We start from the raw sequence: 19,462 nt of genomic DNA, 5'->3' as shown, positions 1-19,462 counted from the left end.
TCCCAAAGAAAGAAATTGATTTAAATTGATTTTATTACATCGTCTTTTATTGATTTCATTGTGTTTTCACAGATTTTAATTTCTCCCTTTCTCATTAAAAATATTGAATAGATGACAAATATTTCTCTCTCTCTCCCCTTTTTTTACTCAAAGTTTAGTAGTCATGTATTTTTGGCTGGTTTTAGAATTAGCCATTTATATTTATACTTATATATATATATATATATATATATATATATATATATATATGTGTGTGTGTGTGTGTGTGTGTTTATATATATATGTTTATATATATACATATATTTATTTATGCATATATATTTGTTTATATATATTTATATATATTGTGTGTGTGTATATATATATAAACACACATGTATGTGTGCGTCTGTGTATGTATGCATGTGTTTGTATGTGTGATTATATATAATTGTATATTCCCAAATTTCCATTTCCTGTTTGCCTTTGTCTCATTTCTTCTCACTTCTCTTCTTTTATCATTTACTCCTTAGAAATAAAAAAAAAATAGATTCTCTTATCTATTTCAAAAAATATAAAAAAACTTTCTTCTTTCTTTAATTTCCTTCCTGTCTTTTTTCCTTTTTGTTTATATTTTGTACTTTCTTTTTATTGAGTGAAAAAAAACTGATGCTAAAAAACTCTATCTTGTTGAATATAACCATTTTATTGTGAGGTTTTAGCTTTTCTTCTCTATGGAATAATTTTACTATAAAATCCCGAATGCCAAGTTTATAGCAGCATATCGTGTATAAAAATGGATTTCTTGTCACTTCTTCATCAGGAAAGACATTTATTTTTTATGTCGTGTATGTTTTTAGCAAACATACTTTTCCATAAGACATACAGTAGTAGAGATGGAAGTAGTTTCACACAGTGCCACGTTATCAAGGCATGGAATTCTTTGCACCTTGTTGTCAATTCTTGATAGAAATGGTTTCATTATAAGAAGCTGACAATAAGTATTCCACAACAATAAACTTAATACTAACATACTCAAGTGCTTTCATTGCCAGAATTGCAGATTTCTTGTAAACCTTACAACAACAAAAATACAACAGTAACCAGATTACTAAAATGACAGACCAGCTAAAAAGACAGACAAGAGACTTAGAAAACCAGTGAAATAATCCGTCACTGAATCTAATGTGCCTGGCTCTTTACTCTAGCTCCTTCCATATCATTATCTGCTCTCTCAGAGCTGAACGTAGCTGTACAATAAGAATGACAATCTGGGAAATTGGATATATTCCAGATAGAAGGGTTCACAAACGGAGCAATTCAAACAGCCAATATGGTTACAGAAAAATATTGAAATATTGAAATATTGAAATAACAAATTCCACATTTCGTATGTCTCCATTTGTTCCTATTTGTTCTGTAATCATAAGAACTATTTCCCGTGATATTTACCAAAATGTTAATAAATGGAAGCAAAATGATAAAAGAGAACCCTCTCTGCAGTCACGATACCTTCCCAAAATAGCAGTCCAAATTCCTTCGAATCATATTTTATTACATTAAAAAATAGGAAGAACACATTGGAGGTTGTAATTATTGATATACAAACAGGTGGGATTGTCATGAGTGGAACACTTTTGATCTTGAGTCTGAATAATCAATGTTGGATCATAGGGTCCCTGATATACAAAATAATGAAGAGTTCAGGGTTGGGATGCCATTGATCATTGTAGGATGGCCTGTGGCTAAACATCAACAATATTAAAACAAACTTCTTCTGAACTAGATATAGGTATTGGTGTGTGGTTTGGCAGACACCTTGGGCAAGTATCTTGTATTATAGCCCCAGGCTGACCAAAACATTGGGAGTGTTTTGAGAGGACTTGATAAATGGGGACTGATAAACATCTTTGTGTGTGTGTGTGGGGGGGGTCTACATTTTTGCTTCTCCAAAAAAATCACTCAACTTTGTGTGTTGACATTGTTGCTCTTTTCTTGTCAATAGGTCATCTGCTGGGTTTGTTCCTTCAAAAACATGTGGAATAAAACATCCTCTACTTGACAAACAGATTTAGGGTCCAACAGCAGGAAGGGCATCCAGCTGTATAAATGATGCCTCGGTAATATATTCATCTAGCCCATGCTGGCATGGAAAAACAGACATAAAAACCATTGAATATCATATTTTAAAGTTACGAATATTTGAAAGAAATTCTGTTGGTGTGCACTTATGCGCATGAATGTGCATACACTGCCAGTTGCAGTTCAACAGGTTCAGACAAACCTCATTGCAGTTTTATGCAAATATAATAATTATCCAACATTTATTTTAATTTTCACAAATTACACAGCTAATGATGGATTCATTTAAATAATTAACAACCTCCCTTTCCTTCAACTGAAATCTTGGCTATGCCCATGGAACATGTTTTTAAATTAATTCCATGCTTTAAATCATTTATTTTATTTTTATTTTATATTTTCATGTTTGTATGAAGTGATGCATATATCTCGTTGAGCTGCACAGTTAATAATCAAATAACTTGTGGAAAAAGCAAAAACTTTGAGAAGGAAATTGGAAATTTTTCTCTCCCACTGATTGGCTGAAACAAATATCAAAACCCAATCAGAAGGAATTTCTGAACAGTGACTTTTTGTTTTTCTTTCATTTGTTTCAGTCATCAGCATGGTGGCCATGCTGGGGAACTACTTTGAAAAGTTTTTTTAGCCAGATGGATTGCCCCTTAGCCTGGTATTTATTCTATTGGTCTTGTTTGCTGAAATGCTATGGGGACATAAACACACCAATACCAGTTGTAGTGCTGGAAGACAAACACTCACAAAGACACACACACATATGCATGCCTACATGCATACATTTATATATATATATATATGCCTGTGGGTCATTGCCAGAGTCACCTGACTGGCTCCCCATGCTGGTGGCATGTAAAAAGCACCATCCAAACATGGGCGATGCCAGTGCCACCTGACTGACTCCCATGCCAGTGAAAAATACCCACTAAACTCTTGGAGGGGTTGGCTGTAGAAACATTGCTAGATCAGACTGGAGCCTGGTGCAGCCTCCTGGCTTGCCAGTCCCCAGTCAAACCGTCCAACCCATGCCAGCATAGAAAATGAATGTTAAACGATGATGATGATGTATGTATATATACACAACAGACTTCTTTCAATTTCTGTCTACTAAATGCACCCACAAGGCTTTGTTCAGCCTGAGATTATAGTAGAAGACACTTGCCCAAGGTGCCATGCTGTGGGACTGAACCCAGACTCATGTGTTTGGGAAGCAAACTTTTAACCAAATAGCCAACCCTGCACCTGTGTTGAAACAAATAAAGAAAACATTATCAGAAGCAGTTTCTGAATTACCAGAGAGGAGGAAGTGGATGGGGGCAGCGCCACTTGAGCCACAGACAGAACACTGTGCAGTATTTATTCTAACACTTGGTGTTCTGTGTTCAAATTTCACTCAAGGGTCAAATTTATCGTTTAACATTCCAAAAGGTACACACCTAGGGCAGAAGACTGACACAGCAGTTAGAATGTTGGACCAGATACTTTGTAGTATTCTAGATCTTTACAATTCTGACTTCAAATCCTACCATGGCCTACTTGGGTGGTAGACTTAATCCCTTAACCAAATAAATACCATTACATGGTAGAATAACCTGATGGAAATAGCAGCCAAATTTTCATCTAATCACATGTTAGCATCTTAAATAAGAAAAAGACACATTGTATCTTAAATATACTTGAAAGGATGAGGTGGACACTAGTGGAATGTTTATGATCATGAAATGACTGAGTAGCAAGGACTTGAACTCAGAGTAAAACATTATCACATACAAAATTAAGCAACAAAATAAATTAACATGAATGAACACCCAATCCATGCCAGCTTGGAACACAGATATGAATGATGAAGATATTACGTGTCCAAAGTGTCAAAGTGTGACAAAAAATACCCTCAGATTAACCAGTCTTGGTCAATGTTTTCACAGCCAACACACACACCAAGTACACCACTGGAAAGCATGACAGGAAGTGAGAAAAGAAACAATAAAGGCACCACAACCATCAGCTTAATTTTACTAGTTCCACACAAGGAGCAACTGAAATGTGTAAGTTTTCCCTGCTGCATCCTCTGATAGCATTAGCTGAATGGCAAAAGGGAGAAATAGAAAAAAAAAAAAAAGAGTTCTTGACGTTTCAGGCAGTTGTTCGTTATCAAGGAAAATCAGAAAAGGAAGAAAGCGGTAAAAGAAATGGAAGACAAGTTTCAGGTGGTGGAGGTCAGTGAAATGTTATTGTATGAGCTGTATTGTGACAGACCCTATGAGAAATACCTAAAAATTAAATTGATAAACGAATAACCAGCAATTCCAGTATAAATTATCAATGTTAGTGGGAAGTTTCTAGAAGCTGCATTCATTGCTAGTTATGGTATTGGTTATTTCTTTGTCTCACAGTCAACAATAAAAGATTTTTTTTTAATGTTAAAAATAAAATTTTAAATATTAATAATATAAAATTACATAAAAATCATTGTTGATCATGAGAATTATATTTCTATTTTCTATTTTTTATGTCGGTTTTTTAATGCAATTTTTAAATTTTATTTATTGTATTTATTTTTGTTATTTTTAGCTAAATTGGCAATCATTACTAACGAATATTGAAAATATAATTAGCTAAAAATCTTGGCCCGAGGGCAGCCTCAGGAAGAGATATTCTGTTGAGAAAAATGTGAACTATGGAATTTCAGTTTTGACTTTGAATAAGATGTAGGCTATTTAAAATGTGTGTGTGTGTATGCGCACGTGTGTGTGTGTGTATGCGCACGTGTGTGTGTGTGTATGCGCACGTGTGTGTGTGTGATTGTGCGTCATTGTTTGTAATTGTGTTTCTGGTGAATGTGTTTATTTTTTTGTCTGAGAATGTTTGTATGTTAATGTGTCTGTGTATATATGTGTGTATTACATGTTTGAATATACATATGTGTATGTACCTGATTATGTAGGTGCCTGTGTGTGTGTGTATCAGTTTCTATATGTGTATTTAGGAATACTTTTGTGTTAAACAGTTTGTGTGTATAGGAGTGAGGAGTGTGTGTGGTTGTGCCTTGTGGATTGCTCTATGCATATCTAGGCTCTTTAAATGTGTCTCTGTGTGTGTTTGTGTGTAATTACATATTTATTGCATGAAGAACTATGTATATGTCTGTGAGTTCATTCTTGTGAGGAATTTTTAAATGTGCAAAGTTGTGTGTCTGGTTTTATGTTTCTCTGTAACATTGTCAATTCATTTGTTTGTTTCTCTTTCTCTCTTCCCCCTCTCTCTCTCTCTCTCTCTCTCTCTCTCTCTCTCTCTACAGAGGAGGTGACTTCACAAGAAATAATTTTGCTAAAAATGTCTGTAAGGATTTAAATAAATGTGATTATTAGAAAGCAAAAATGACTACACCAGAATAAAAGAAAACACAAATTCCCCAATAAAGGGTCACTTCCCTGGGGTCCAATCAGCAAACATGCAAATGAAGTGTACCCTTACAAGCAAGGGCATGTGTCCTCTTCTAGCTGTGTTGTTATTCACTTGGAGATAAAATAAACATACATCACACATGCATCGGTTCAAGCAAACAAAGAAATATGGACAAAGTCTTCCACATATCACTCTTGAACACTGTACAGGTGTGTGTAGATGTATGTAATCAGAAAACACAGCACCTGCGGCTATTGTAAACCCAGCATTACAATCAGAGCTTATTCTGGAAATCTATATGAGTAATGATGTATTGTTCTGTGTGTATAACACCAAGATAGCAACAATGTGCAAATGACTGGTGGGTTGAATGCTGAGATCACTCAGATCCAGGAAGAGGAGACCAAATTGGTTCCATAGAGAACTCAGTTGCCTGGACTACTGCTGCCACTTATGGCCACCTCATAGCATCAAACTAACAGTGGAGCTCGAGATAATCCAATACTGTTACGCCAAAAGATAAGCTACTAAGAGAGAAGAAAAGAACCAAGGATCTAGAGTGAAGACATGGAATATACACACATGGAATATACACAACTTTGCAATTGGAAGCTATACTACTGTCTGAATGGGATGTCACAACATAGGAGCAAAGGTCCCAGTTACTCCATCTAGAGTACAGACACTACACTGTCATAGTTAAGGATGCAAGGGCCCACAACATTTCAATAACTCGTCAACAAACCCCATTGGCCATAGTCAAACAGTATCATCATCAGCTGTTACAAGAGCAAAGGGAAACAGATGAGAGAAAGAGGACATTTCAGAAGCTTCAAAGAGATGGATCAGGTTACAAAAGTTGTGGTAGAATTTATTAGGCACAGAATTAGCCCAGATGAATGAAGTTTGGGTTTGTATCTGGAAGAGGTATCACTAATTACTCTAAGTGATAGGCATAGCAATGATACCACGGGTTCGCAAACCAAATACTGTGATGCAACCAATAAGACTAAAGCATTGAGTATGGCAGCAAGTTTAGCAGTTGGTGTCAGACAGGGCTCAGTCCTAAATCCACTTCTGTTTATCATAGTGCTTCAAGCCATAAAACAGATCAGGTGCCTGTGGGGACTCCTATATACTGATGATCTACTTCTTATAGCTAGATTATTCAAAGACTCAGAATAGAAATTCAAGGAGGCAAAAGTTAGAACTGAAAGGCCTGAAAGATAACCCAGCAAACAGTAAGGCCTTAGAAAGAAAGAAGACAAGGCCCTGCCATCGTCAGGCTGATATCCATGTTCAGTATACAAGGAAATTTTACTTAAAAATTCCTTACAAACAACACAGTGTGAACTGTGGATGTACAAGAAGTTTGGTGGTGTAAATTCTGTGCAATAAAGCTTCGAAATGAAAGTATCTTTTACTACCAAATCATCCTCCATTGGCAGAGATGAGCAAGATCATGGAAACCTAACATAAATCAAAGCCTACAGATATCTTGAACAGTTTTTGGCATTTGCTATGTAATGTGTTTACATCTTTCTAACAGGTTTCTTTGGCTTTAATATTCTCTGGGTGTTGCTGCCCTTTCAATCAATTAACTTTCTTACTTTCTTTCTTATTGCTTTTTATTGTTGTTTTTAGTGTTTTTGTTGTGGTTCCCTTGCTTTTCTGTTTTCTTTTTTTGTTGAAATTCATAGCGGATCTGCCACAGATCAAAGTGTTAATAAATGAATTTTTTCGTTCAATGAAAAATGAAGAAAGCAGGAAAAAATATTTGAATATTACTTTTTCATAAGAACACCTTACACACACACACATGTATGTATATATATATATGTATGTGTGTATATACATGTGTGTGTGTGTTTATATATATATATGTATGTATATATATATATATATGCATACATATGCATATGTGTGTATATATAAATATATATATATATAATATATATATATATACATACATACACACACACACATGTATGTGTGTGTCTGTATATATCAGATTGAGCTTGGTGCAGATTCTGGCTCACCAGTCCTCAGTCAAACCATCCAACCCATGCCAGCATAGAAAGCTAACGCTAAATGATGATGATGATACGTATGTATGCATGTATATATACATGTATATATGTATGTATGTGTGCATGTATATATACATATATGTGCATGTATGTATGGATGTGTATATATATATATGTGTGTGTATATATATATGTATGTGTACATATATATATATACGTATATATGTCTATATATGCATGTATGGGTATATATATATATATGTATGTATGTATGTATGTGTATATATATATGCATATATGTCTATATATGCATGTATGTATATATGTATATATATATATGCATATATGCATGTGTATATATATATGAATATATATATATATATGTATGTATATATATATGTGTGTGTGTGTGTGTGTATATGTATGTGTGTATATATATATATATACATATATGCATGTATATATATTTATATATGCATGTATATGTGTGTATGATGTATGTATAATGACTTGACAATCTTTCATCTGAATAGTTTTTGAAGCTACTGATATCTCTACTTTTGTAACTTTATATACACCCACTGTGAGTCATATTTAACAGCAAAACTAAGCAATGCTAGAATGTAATTAACAGGTGTGTATGGAGCAGGTGTAGGGGGAAGCATCAGTAGGGTCAGGTGAAGTGCTAGAATCAACAGTAATAATCTAAATGGTACATTACCTACACCAATCTCACTGGTGTTACAGGGTTTTGAAAGGTCAGGACAATGCCCTTACTTCAGATTGTGTAAGTATGATAACAAACATTTGCCAAATGCCATTTCCTGAAGACTGCATGTCTAATATGTCCAATGATGACCAGAAACTAAATCTTACTCTAGTATTCTATTGCATTTCATGAATTCACATTGAGAATTGAACCTCGAAATACATTGTTTTGAAGTAAGGTTCTTGAACACAGTTATGCTTGTACCTATACCTATCTCTGCTCTGAAACACACATATTATATATGTGTGTGTGTGTCACACATAGGCATATACATACATATAAATATATATATATATGAATATGTGTGTGTATATATATATATATATATATATAGTGTGTGTGACACTATATTAATGGTATAAAAACAGGGAAAGCCCCCAGCCCATCAGGAATTACCACAGATATGCTTAAAATATCTGGCAGTGTCAGCTATAGTATAGTCAGCAGTTTAGTCACACAGGTGATACATGAAGGATTCATACCCAATGACTGGTGTAGCAGCACCATGGTCAACTGCTACGAAGTTAAAGGTGACACATTAGATACAAATATTTACAGAAATATCAAATTGTTGGATCAGGTGATGGAAGTTATGGAGAGGGTCATAGCCTAACTAATTAGGGAGAGAGTCAGTCTAGATGAGATGCAGTTTGGGTTCGTACCACTGATACTATATTTCTGGCAAGAATAGCCTGGGCAATGTTCAGAGAGCTCCTACCTCTGCTGGTAACAAAGGTCCTCTCACTCAGATGAAAGGTAAAAAAGTTGAACCTGAGAAGCATCAGATGTGTTATGCATGGATGAGGACAGCTGTATGGAAAAGTGTTACACTCTAAGAGTGGAGGGAACCTGTGGAAGAGGTAGACCCAGGAAGACCTGGCATGAGGTAGTGAAGCACAGCCTTTGAACTTTGGTCCTCACAGAGACAATGACGAGCGATGAAGACCTTTGGAGATATGCTGTTCTTGAGAAGACCCTGCAAGCCAAATGAGGCCATGGTCTATGCCTGTGTCACATAACCAGCCCATTTAAAAGTACCCTTTAAACATTGGACAATATGCTGTGCTAGAGAAGACCTGTTGAGGCATGTGAAATAATTGTCATGGCCAATGCCAGTACCATCGGACTAGCATCCATGTTGGTGCCATGTAAAAAGCACCATTCGAGCATAGTCGATGCCAGTACAGCCTGACTGGCCCCTGTGCTGGTGGCATGTAAAAAGCACCCACTACACTCTCGGAATGGTTGGTGTTAGGAAGAGCATCCAGCTGTAGAAACCTTGCCAAATCAGATTGGAGCCTGGTGCAGTCTCCTGGCTTGCAAGTCCTTAGTCAAACCGTCCAACTCATGCCAGTATGGAAAGAGGACTTTAAGCGATGATTATATATATATATATATATATATATAGGTAAAGGATAAGAGCCCCTTCATTCATAAATGACCATGGGATTGCACCTAGAAGTTCCCTTCTGAGGCATGATTCCAGGCAAAGTGGTTTTTGGAAGTCCAGCAGTTGCCCAAGCCCACCAGCCTCCTCTCGCCACACCACCAATGTTATCCAAGGGAAAGGCAAAGGCTGATACGGCTTGGCACCTGTAATGTCACAACTCATTTCTACAGGTGAGTGAACTGGAACAACATGAAATAAAGTGTCTTGCACAAGAATACAACACACAGCCCGGTCCAGAATCAAACTCACTACCACATGACTGTAAGTCTGAAGCTCTAACCACTGAGCCATGCACCTTCTGCATATATATATATATATATATATATAACAAACTGATAAATAAAACATATGCATATATACATACATATATGTACGTACCTACATCTACATGTATATATACATGCATATATGGGTACAGGACACAATGAGAAACGAAAACATAAACACAAAACCAAGGAACTGGACATTTTTCTTAAACAACGAAAAAATAGAGTACAGGACAAATAACACAAGGAAGATTCCCCTTCTTCAGTCGCTATGGTTTCATTTACTCCGCGTTTGGAAGGTGAAGGCGAAAATTAAATAAAATTTGAGATTTTTTTGCGGAGGGGTAAAAATGGTAACAAAAACAGGACAGTAACGACAGTACAAAATATAAACAGTAAACGACAGGACAAGGAGAATAACAGTCACACAGACAAGAAGGGCTGTTAAGCCGAACAAGATAAAATATTACAAACGCTATTTTTGAGAACGGCGAAGGAGCCACAGAAAATGCCATATACACTCACATATATATATATATATATGTATATGTGTATGTATGTGTATGTATATATACACTCATGTATATGAACATGCATAGATATAAATGCGTGTGTGTGTATATATGTATATAGTTTTTCAAGTGATGTACAGATAGTGTATATTCGTAATAATAAGGTAGTCAGAATGTTGGATGATTATATATATAGTTTTTATTTATCTATGTCTTATTAACATTTTTAGCGCTTTCTTCTGTTATTAGAGTTATCAAAAAATGTTTCAAATTTAGATTTCTTAGCCTTTTTAGAAAGAATTTTTGAGGGCTTGCCAAGCAAGGGAGAAGAAAGGAAAAAATTTTTTGGGAAAGGAGGTGGATGGAAGAGGTGTGGATTTTGTATGGTCAGACTTGTTTGTTTGGTACTTAGTGGCCTTTTAAGGGGGGGGGGGGGAGAGAAAGGGAAAAGAATTTTTTTATTTGAATTGGTCAAGGTTTTAGTTGAAAAACCAGATGTGGTTCTTGACTTTCTTCAGTAAAAATTATAATTGCATTTCCAGGACTTTCACTTTTGCATTTATTAAAGAATAGTAGAATGAATGTGGTCAGCTTTTGCTGATTGAAATTCTAGATGGTTTTGAAAGTGATTTTTGAGTTCACTATACGCCCACACAGTAATTATATATATACACACACACACACACACACACACAGATACATAAGCTCTGGCTATCAAAATTTGTAACACTAGTAAGTATAGTGGTTGTCTAATGAATTTACTGGAAGCTGACTGATAATGGAACCTTCATGGAGCTCTTACTCATTCAGTAGTAGGAGTGCCTATAACTGTACATAAACAGTATAGATTATTATATATATCTGTGTGTATGTATGTATGTATATATATATAATATATATATATATATATAGGTAAAGGATAAGAGCCCCTTCATTCATAAATGACCATGGGATTGCACCTAGAAGTTCCCTTCTGAGGCATGATTCCAGGCAAAGTGGTTTTTGGAAGTCCAGCAGTTGCCCAAGCCCACCAGCCTCCTCTCGCCACACCACCAATGTTATCCAAGGGAAAGGCAAAGGCTGATACGGCTTGGCACCTGTAATGTCACAACTCATTTCTACAGGTGAGTGAACTGGAACAACATGAAATAAAGTGTCTTGCACAAGAATACAACACACAGCCCGGTCCAGAATCAAACTCACTACCACATGACTGTAAGTCTGAAGCTCTAACCACTGAGCCATGCACCTTCTGCATATATATTATATATATATATATAACAAACTGATAAATAAAACATATGCATATATACATACATATATGTACGTACCTACATCTACATGTATATATACATGCATATATGGGTACAGGACACAATGAGAAACGAAAACATAAACACAAAACCAAGGAACTGGACATTTTTCTTAAACAACGAAAAAATAGAGTACAGGACAAATAACACAAGGAAGATTCCCCTTCTTCAGTCGCTATGGTTTCATTTACTCCGCGTTTGGAAGGTGAAGGCGAAAATTAATAAAATTTGAGATTTTTTTGCGGAGGGGTAAAAATGGTAACAAAAACAGGACAGTAACGACAGTACAAAATATAAACAGTAAACGACAGGACAAGGAGAATAACAGTCACACAGACAAGAAGGGCTGTTAAGCCGAACAAGATAAAATATTACAAACGCTATTTTTGAGAACGGCGAAGGAGCCACAGAAAATGCCATATACACTCACATATATATATATGTATATGTATATGTGTATGTATGTGTATGTATATATACACTCATGTATATGAACATGCATAGATATAAATGCGTGTGTGTGTATATATGTATATAGTTTTTCAAGTGATGTACAGATAGTGTATATTCGTAATAATAAGGTAGTCAGAATGTTGGATGATTATATATATAGTTTTTATTTATCTATGTCTTATTAACATTTTTAGCGCTTTCTTCTGTTATTAGAGTTATCAAAAAATGTTTCAAATTTAGATTTCTTAGCCTTTTTAGAAAGAATTTTTGAGGGCTTGCCAAGCAAGGGAGAAGAAAGGAAAAAATTTTTTGGGAAAGGAGGTGGATGGAAAGAGGTGTGGATTTTGTATGGTCAGACTTGTTTGTTTGGTACTTAGTGGCCTTTTAAGGTGGGGGGGGGGGAGAGAAAGGGAAAAGAATTTTTTTATTTGAATTGGTCAAGGTTTTAGTTGAAAAACCAGATGTGGTTCTTGACTTTCTTCAGTAAAAATTATAATTGCATTTCCAGGACTTTCACTTTTGCATTTATTAAAGAATAGTAGAATGAATGTGGTCAGCTTTTGCTGATTGAAATTCTAGATGGTTTTGAAAGTGATTTTTGAGTTCACTATACGCCCACACAGTAATTATATATATACACACACACACACACACACACACACAGATACATAAGCTCTGGCTATCAAAATTTGTAACACTAGTAAGTATAGTGGTTGTCTAATGAATTTACTGGAAGCTGACTGATAATGGAACCTTCATGGAGCTCTTACTCATTCAGTAGTAGGAGTGCCTATAACTGTACATAAACAGTATAGATTATTATATATATCTGTGTGTATGTATGTATGTATATATATATATATATATATATTCTATGTTCTATATTATATATTTTAATAATTACTGGTATTTTTATATATGTAAAGCATAATCTGTTATACATGTATGTATATTATTATAATTGTTTTTTTGTTTTAAATAAATAAATAGACATAATATAATGTCTAAAAGTTGATGAATACCACTTCTTGATCCCCTCCATTTTCTTATTGCCGTATATATATTTATATATATATATCAGATAATAATACTAGCACCATTCTACTGTGCTTGATGAGATATTCTATCTCTGGAAAATTTCTGCCAAGAAGCTTTGTGTGTTTAAAAACCAAGATCTCACTTAGAATGACATCAGTAGGTCACCAGATACGAATGTTTTGGCTTGATTTGGCATCCTCAGTGCCATACACCACCAGGAATTCTAAGCCAAGTTCAGATCTTCATTCCTATATAGGAAAAGCAAAAAGCAACATTCACAGATTTGTGTGGAAGCTGGCCAGGCATAAATTAAATCGCTATACACAATTGAAATCACATTAGGTAAATACATTAAACATATCTTCAGGGATGTTCTTGCATTCTAGTTATAAGAGACATACTTGCAACTTAGTATAAGGTAGTTTCATACTAAGAAGTTAGGTTCCATGTGATTTATACCAAAATTGAAAAAATAAAAGATTAGAAACGATTAGAAATTAGTAATACGGCTGCCAAGAAATTTGAAGTTAAGCAAACAAAACGAAATATTCCAAAGGAATTCTCATTTGAGAATTACCATTCCTTCTGGAAACTTTTCATCAATGCTTGATCATTCTATGTCATAAAAATATATTTATCAAACTTTATTTATAATCTTTGAGCAAATACTTGAAAAATCACAATAGTTAAGTGGATGAAATTTTGACATATTGGTTGAAGAATTCCGTATTGTTGTGTCATCGTTGGATCTGTGCTGTGCCCTGGGAAAAGCCAATGAATCACAGCTTTTCCACATTTCTGACAGCCAAGTGGGTGATAACAGAAGAAGAATGATTCTGTGATGTAGAAGAACAGAACTGAATGGAAACTGATGACTAGTTTTGATGGTTTACCATAATCATATTGAATCCCTTCATATAAGAACAACAAAATATTCAGTGTAATTCAGTATGGTATTCTTGTTCTCTATAACTTCTCTTTCTTCCTTACTTAGCATAATGGGTTGACTAGGTCTGTAATTCACCAGGTCTTCACAACAAAGTTATTGATATATTTCCCTGTTTGTTTGTTGTATACTTATGTGTATATGGTGAAAGTGTATGGCTTTCTGGTTAGGATGTTCGGCTCAAGATTGTAAGGTCACAGGTTCAGTTCCTGACAGCATGTTATGTCCTTGAACAAGACACTTTATTTTACATTGCTCCAGTCCACTCAGCTGGCAAAAATTAGTTGTACCTGTAATTCAATGGGGCCAGCCTTGTCACATTCTGTGTCATGCTATTTCTCCATGAGAACTACGTTAATGGTATGCATGTCTGTGGAGTACTCAACCACCTGTATGCTAATTTCATGAGCAGGCTGTTCTGTTGATCAGATCGACTAAAACTCTCATTGTCATAACCAATGATGATGATGATGATGACAACAATGGTTTATATATATATGTGTGTGTGTATGCTTTGGAATATAGGCATAGGAGTGGCTGTGTGGTAAGTAGCTTGCTTACCAAAAACATGGTTCCGGGTTCAGTCCTAGTGCGTGGCACCTTGGGCAAGTGTTTTCTACTATAGCCTCGGGCCAACAAAAGCCTTGTGAGTGGATTTGGTAGACGGAAACTGAAAGAAGCCCTTCATATATATGTATATATCTATATATGTGTGTGTTTATATGTTTGTGTGTCTGAGTTTGTCCCCCCACTTGACAACCGATGCTGATGTGTTTACATGCCTGTACCTTAGAGACTGGTAGAATAAGTTCTAGGCTTACAAAGAATAAGTCCTGGGGTCGAATTGCTCAACTAAAGCATGGCCACAATCAAATGACTGAAACAAGTAAAAAAGATATGCATGTATAATTGTACACACATATATACTTTTAGAAGGAAAAGTTTGACAATGACTTTCTGTAGCATCATAGGACAATCTGATGATGATCTTGCATAGTGAGAAAGTTCAAATTTCGAAATCACTCTTAAATTTTTCCATGCAAAAATCAATAAATATTTATTCTACAAAGAAAGTTATTGAGCAATCCTTCAGTTTGCTGTGAAATTGTCTTTATATATAACTTCACATGAAAACAAATGTTAATGTGCGTGTATACATGTTTGTATATATATATGTATGTATATACAAGTATGTTAATTAGTCATGTTGGGGACGACATCCTGCATCTGTGTTGTATGGTGAGTGTTCACATGTAACAAAAACGTGTTTATACACCATTTCTCCATCACGTTGATCATATCGAATTAACTAAAATAATTAAAGAGAGCTAGTTAAGTAATTTAAGCAAAGGGGAATTACAGAGATTAATTATATTGAATTTAAGTTGTTTCTAATAATATGGAATATTTGAAATTGAAGCGTGATATAATTTAATTTCATGTGATTAAAGTCACTATCATAAGACAAGTGGAATACTTGCATATATAACATATCTATATAAATGTGTATGTGTGTGAATGTCTATGCATACACACATATATATGCATATATATATATATATATTTGTGTGTGTGAGTGTGTATATATATATATATATATATATATATATATATATATACATACATATACACACCCATGTATACAGACATATATATACAAATACACATACATACATACGCATACATATATGTGATTATTTATACAAGCTAAAAAAATGGATCTCAGGAAATTAAAGAAGAATGTGTTTAGATTAAAGCTGAGAAGCTACATCAGTGACTCAAAGGCTGTAAGTTTTCAAACTGTTATGTGTTTTCACAAAACTTTTAGCTCTCATACATACATACAAATAAATAAATATATAAATAGACAAACAGACAGAGATAGATAGATAGATAGATAGATAGATAGATGATCAGTTAGATTGGCCACACAGGGCTGAACACAGGGGACAAAATACAAAGTAGAGCTTTTCTTTTTAGGAAGGAAAGAAAAAAGTGGGGGTAGACTTTCGATCAAAAGGGATAGTGGTAAAAAAAAAAAAACGATCAATAGGGATCGTGTATCACAGAATGGGAAACAGATTAGGTTTATCCTTGGAAAGAAAAGCCTACAGAAAAGACCATGGTGACCTCAGGGAATAATGTCATGCAAAAAAAAAACACATTACAGTAAGTGACTCTCTTTTTTCCTTTCTTTTTTTTGGTTCATTGGATTATGCTCAAGGTGGATCCATCATTCACACGTGCTATCCTTGCTACATTCACCATCTTTTTTTAAACATTCACTAGACAAAACTTCCCTCTCTACTCTCACTTTTCAAGTGACACCTGTTCATCTATGTAGAGCCAGAGATGTGGCACTCTCAGCACATGTCTGCACATCATCAACCACAGCATGCTCAGCCCACCTTTTAATGGTTGCTGGTAGCAAATGGATCACCTGACCATCGGAACACATCCTTTCCACAAGAAGCGGAAGTGAATGCGTTCCTGTTTGGTGATAGTAGGGTCGGGACAAGGCACATCAGTCAGGCAGTAGAAGATGATGTTCATGTTCACCGCCTCTGCCTGACCTTTTAGGGACAGCTTCCTCTCGGCCCATTGCTGGACAAGAGTGACCACCCTACTCATTATCTCATTCCAGTTCTTCTCCATTTGGAGGTCTAGGCCAAACCAAACCCCAAGCAACTCAACCGGACCGTCGGTCCAGTGTCCCATGACAGAGGCGCTGTTGGACGGCATGGGCTTGCTTTTCCAAGTGCCGAGTTGCAAGCCCACTGATTTTTCCTGGTTGATTTTCGCTCCTGTCAACGCTTCATAGTCTTTCAGTGTCTCACCAACCAGCTCAATGTGCTCCTAGCTAGACACAATGATGGTGACATTGTCCACGTATTCAAACACACTCATCCTGCATCCAATTTCTTGCAGGATGCCCCTCAGCATAGCTAGCTTCCGCAGTAGTATCTCAAGAGTCAATATGTACAGAAGTGACGAGAAGGGGCATCCCTGACGGACTGAACATGCAATGTCGAAAAGTCGCAATAGATGTCCATTCACATGAATTACTGAATGGATACCTCTGTACAAGGCAGCTATCCAGCTGCAGAAGATGGGATTGGAACCAGCCACTATGAGAACAGCCTCCAAATATCGGTGGTCTACCCAATCGAAAGCATTGGATTGATCCAAATTGATCAGGGCCCCACCCATGCCAAATTCCTTAACTATCCTGTCTATGATGTAGTGCATCAGATGGAGGTTGTCATGGAAACTCCAGCTTGGCACAGCGCATGTTTGCACCTTGCCGACCACTTTTTCAATGACAAGTGCCAACCTCTTGGCTAACACCTTGGCCAAAATTTTCAAATCTGCATTGAGCAGAGTGATGGGCCTAAAGTTATCTATTACGTCCCTCTTGTTTGGATCTTTCTTCAGCAGTGTTACAGCTCCTCAGCTCACAAAACCGGGGATGCTCCCGTTTTGCTGCCAGTTGCAGTGCACTGCTGCCAAGATATCTCCAAACAAGTCTGGCATACAACTGTAAAGCTCAAGGTAGACCATCCAATCCCGGTGATTTTGTCCCTCAAGCTTTCTGCCATCACGTCCTGCACTTCTGCCACCATGATGGCACCTTTGCAGCACTCTGCCTCTTCTGTTGAGAGTTGTGGCAGGTTGTGCAAGTGGGTACTGAAGTCCACCTTGCGTCCTCACTCACCACTTGTCCCAAACAGTCGGGCAAAATTTTGTTGAAAGGTCTCACATATTTTGCTTGGCTCGAGTAATTCGCACCCCTGTTCATCTACCAGAGATTGAATGGTGGCTTTGTTGCCCTGTTGCCCCTCTGCTACCCAGGCCTCTTGCACAGCTGCAGCACCATCGTTCTTTAGAGCATGCATCCTAGCTCTGACAACACACCCTTCGTGTTTGGCGTTGAAGTGTTGGTCGAGGGCCAACCTTGCCGCCAAAACGTCGGATGCGATGCCACTTCTAATCGCCTCTTCTAGCTTCTTAACTAGGTCACTCTCTACTCTGCTTCTATCTATGGCTAGTGCTTCGGTATACCTAATCGCTTCTGCTTTTACTGCTCTCTTGAGGGCAAACCACCATTTGTTGTTGATGATGGCTCCCGTCAAAGCCCTCTTTACTAGTGTGCTAATCCGGTCTCTGAAAACCTGTCTCGATGGGAAAGATGTGTTTAGTTTCCAGTAACCAGGAAACTGCCTATGTGTCTTGTCTAAGTCTAGTGTACATGTCACAAGTTTGTGATCCATGTAGCTGACCATGTGGGATTGTGGACACCCTATGCTATCTCTATCTGCTGTCCTACACAGTTTCCTATCTAGATACAATTTCGATGACTCTATGCGGTTGCTCCATGTCCACGTTGGTGCATTCGGGTGGTCGAGTTGGTACCTGTCAGACAGTTGAAAACATTTGAGCAGGTCTCAGGCATTTGCATCCCCGTCTATTCCCATCTCTGCCCACATAGTCTAGATGCGTGTCCAAGGTAGCATTCCAATCCCACACTAAAAGTAAAGGACGAGACATTCCTAGGAATACTTCTAGACATTGAAAGAAATCTGGCCGACCTGTTAAAGACAGTACATAGACTGATACAAGGTGAAAAGCACACCCATTGCTGCCGTCGACATTCAGGATAAACTAGTCTACCCCCCGGGTCTACGAATATTGTCTTTACTTCGAGATCCAGACTCTTCTGAAAGAGTACCACTGTGCCACTACCGCCCATTTTCGGCAGACAGGGAGAAAAATAAATGTTAAACTGTCCACCAAACGTAGATTATGGAGTCTGGTCTCACTTATGGCTATGATTTCTAATTCATGTGATTTTGTCATTTAAGAGGTATCCTTGTTTCCAAGGGGACCCCAATCCTGATCATAATCCTAATGATGTGTGTGCGTAAGCACTAACGATAGGAACAGAGAGTCACTTACCGTTGGAAAGTTTTTGTGTCTCCTCCTTCAGTATTTGCGCGAGGAGATCACTATAAGGTTTTTTGGAAGAGTACTTCTAGCATCTTCCAACCGCATCAGGGTAAATGGACTTTAGTGTGTGGTGCAGGGTTGGTGTGATGTGCAGTATTTTGATGTGTTCTGGTGGTGTTGTGTATGGGTGGTTGCCTGTGTTTATGTAATCCATCAACTCTGTATTTTTGCGTTGATGGCAGTGAGCATTGTGCGTG

The 19,462-nt window shown here is 36.6% G+C and overlaps 1 long non-coding RNA gene across 1 annotated transcript; it reads left to right on the top strand.

Moving 5' to 3' along the window:
* Window positions 1–247: 247 nt before the first annotated feature.
* Window positions 248–19,451, top strand: LOC118763466. Its single transcript, XR_004999224.1, has 3 exons — window positions 248–269; window positions 15,260–15,262; window positions 19,185–19,451. It is a non-coding gene; the product is annotated as an uncharacterized LOC118763466 (long non-coding RNA).
* The last annotated feature ends 11 nt before the right edge of the window (window positions 19,452–19,462 follow it).

This window comes from Octopus sinensis, linkage group LG5 (genome assembly GCF_006345805.1).
Source record: "Octopus sinensis linkage group LG5, ASM634580v1, whole genome shotgun sequence".
Lineage (NCBI taxonomy): Eukaryota > Metazoa > Mollusca > Cephalopoda > Octopoda > Octopodidae > Octopus > Octopus sinensis.
This window is presented reverse-complemented; position numbering and strand designations above follow the sequence as displayed.